Raw genomic sequence first — 3504 nt, 5'->3', positions numbered from 1 at the left:
GGTCACCGGTGACCCCCGTGGCGCTACGAACAAACACAGTGCCGGTCACCGGTGACCCCCATATATATATAGTTAAAAATATGGAGAAAACATAGACAATAATAAAGATTAATGAAAAGAGAAAAATAAAAAATTTAAAAGAAAAATTATTAAAAAGCCGGAAAATAAAATAATGAAAATATACAATCTCTTCAACAGTTTACACGACTATATCAGCAAAAAGGAGTGCTTTCTAATATTATATCAATATAGCTGAAGCAAAATATATCAATAGTGTGAGGATAGATTATAGATTTCGTTTGTATTTTGTTTTCTTTCTTTGTGTGTTGTGTTTATCTTATTGTGTTTTGTTCTGTATTTCTGTTTTTTTTTTTTTTTTTTTTTTTTTTTTTTTTTTTTTTTTTTTTTTTTTTTTGCTTGATATGTTTTATTTCGTATACATCTCTAACTTAAATTATTATTGAGTGCTCCTCACACTATTGTATTGATATATTTTGCTCTGGCTATATTGACACAATATTGGAAAGCACTCCTGTTTGCGGATATAATCGTGCTAGCTGACAAAGAAATCTCTTTTTAAATATTATTTCCCGGCTTTTTATTATAATTTTTTCAAAATATTTTTTTAAAAAAAAATTAAAACTGCTAGCAACAGAATTTTGAAAATTATGTTGCCAACAGTTTGATAAGTCAGAAGAGTTGCATAATTTTCAATTGTTAAACGTTTTGCAAATCCTCTTTCATTTGCAATTAATATAACAATCAAATTAAGAAGAAATCTTCATTTATTTATTCATTCATTTATTTCGTCAATAATTACTTTATTAGTAACAGATAATGTTGTTAATTAAATTAGAAAAGAAAAATTAAATTAATAACATAATGACTTGCATCTAAACTAATATTATAGTTAATAACTAATAATATATTTGTTATATAATTATTAAGATTATGTAACTAGTAGTTCAGTAAACTGGAAGAGTTAAGTAATTTCTAACTGTTAAACATTTTACAATTCATCTTTTATCTGTGGTTAAAAAGACAATCAAATCAAGAAAAAAGATTTTTTTGAAAAAAAATCGCAGTAATTGCAGAACCAAAAAATTAAAAAAGCATTTAGGCTTACAATGAAATAAACACGAATAAAGCGTATCAATAAGTTATTATTTAAATTAGTTGTTTAAAATTCGCATGTTGTAACACAAATCTGAGTTTTTAAAACCAAGTGAGAATGTGGAATAACTGTCTAAAAAATGGGTGCCTAGTAATTAGCCTAGTAATTTAAACCCAATTCAGAAGACAAGGCAACTCCTGGATCTAGTATTGGGAGAAATTTGCCTTCGTGGAGGATTGAACTAACCAGCATTTGTGTTACATGGTGAGAAAGACCGCGAGAATCTCCCACGGTCAGCCTGTCGTCAAGGGAACTCTAACCCATGATCCGTCTACCAATGAGGATATTTCACGTCAGCACTGTTAGTAAAAATATGAAATTTTTACAGAGGTGCCAACTTGCTCCGTTTTGTAAGCAATTACTATTGGTAATGGAATTTAGGTATTTTAGCATTAGGTAATTAGGAAGGCCCGGATTTTGATGACATTCGCATTTTTTTGCATTTTTGGACATTTTTTGCCCTTTAGAGCATTTTTTTAGAGTTATAGGGCATTTTTCTTTAAATTTTGGGGTGTATTTTGCATTTTAAAAATTTTTTCAAGTTTTTTGCTAATTTTTTCCAATTTTTTTTTTTTATCAATTTTTATTATTACACTGGCTTCCAAACAATGAAGAAAATCTCTAGGATATTAACAGGTGAAGCAACATCTTTTCAAATTGAAGAAGAATTGTCAGTAAGTGAGACCGTCTTTTTCAAGTACGCACCAATAACATCAGTAGACGTTGAAAGAAGCTTCTCCAGGTATAAAAATTTACTTTCAGACAAGAGACGCTCGTTTACGTTTCAAAATATCAAAAAACATTTAAAAATCCAATATAATTCTGATATTTGGTAATATTATGAGATGGAAGTTGTTATATTCATTAAAGTTTCCATACAAAATGAAAATGTTTTGGAGTCAATATATGTTCCTTTTTGTTGTTATTTTAGGATATAAAACATATTTTTCAAACTTTAACGAACGTAGAACAAGTATTGCACTGCTTTATATTTTTTGAAATGACTCATAATAATTTTAAAGAGTAAAAACATTGTTTCAGTTCAATATTTTTACTTTATTTATTTCACGTCATAAGGCATTTTTAGCGCAATTTTCGCATTTTTANGATTCTCTTTTTTCCCAAAGCATATTTAAGATAAGTTGCACTTTTTAAGGCCATTAGTTGAGATTTTTTAGGTCATCAAAATCCGGGCTCTAGTAATTAGGTAATAGTTTAGCATTTTTCATTTTAAATAGTTTTTTTCACCACAACATATCAAACACTCAAAATATCATATGAAATGCAATTTTATTGCAGTTACCTCATGGTTACAAGAGACGAAATACGAAACACGTTAATAAGAGTGGCCGTAATTATACTCATTCCACAAGAATGACTATTTTATTCGCTACTATGTCATGCTAATTTTACATGGCTTGCCCGTTTGGCCAAACGGTATTTCCAATATTAGACAGATTTTGCTAGTTTTTTAAGAGATTCAGCAAAAAGTGGCGAATTGTTTAGAAATAGTGGTGGATAAAAATCTACTAAATTAAATTTATTAATCCAAGAATCACAATTAATAAACTACTACTTAAAAATAATTATTCACTGTCCGGGGCAAGTTGGCATCTCTGAGCATATAAATAAAACTATTTCTAAGTGTTCTATACTCCATTAATTTCTTCAAGCCATTTAAGTAACGATAATAATATTAAAAATTTACCCAAATTATGTGTTTCAATTAATCTTGGCTTCGCCCTTCACCGGTGACCCCCGTGGCGCTACGAACAAACACAGTGCCGGTCACCGGTGACCCCCATGACATTCAACGTGTTAAAAAAACTTTTAAAGAACGCAGAACAGTTGTCATCCCTGTTTTCAAAATCCCATGGAAAAGCCTAGTAATAACTGCCTTTAAAAAATGAGAAGAAAAACTCATTAAAACCTATTATAATTTAGGATGACATGCGTTACGGGAATTATGTGAGAATTCGTTTAATTTGAAACAGGACTGTTTTCTCATCCAGCAAATATTTTTTATTCTTTAAAAAATCAAGTAGTAGTTTACAGAAGAAAATAATCATTTAGTTAAAAAAATAATCAATTTTTTAATAGGAGCTTTTTCAGTATGTCACGGCACATAAAAAAAATTCAAGCGTTAATGGGTTATGATTTACGATGAAATTGGAGCAAATAAAATACGTCAGAAAGGGATGAATTAAATGCGCAATTTATAAGTCACGATTTGTAATATCGTATTAAATGTAACGAAATTTTAAAAGCCAAATGGAAAATTAGTAGTTACGACTAACAAAAACGAACGATCAAAAAAAAAAAAAAATAAA

Source organism: Parasteatoda tepidariorum, chromosome 6 (genome assembly GCF_043381705.1).
Source record: "Parasteatoda tepidariorum isolate YZ-2023 chromosome 6, CAS_Ptep_4.0, whole genome shotgun sequence".
Lineage (NCBI taxonomy): Eukaryota > Metazoa > Arthropoda > Arachnida > Araneae > Theridiidae > Parasteatoda > Parasteatoda tepidariorum.
The sequence above is the reverse complement of the archived record's forward strand: the minus strand, read 5'-3'. Positions refer to the sequence as shown.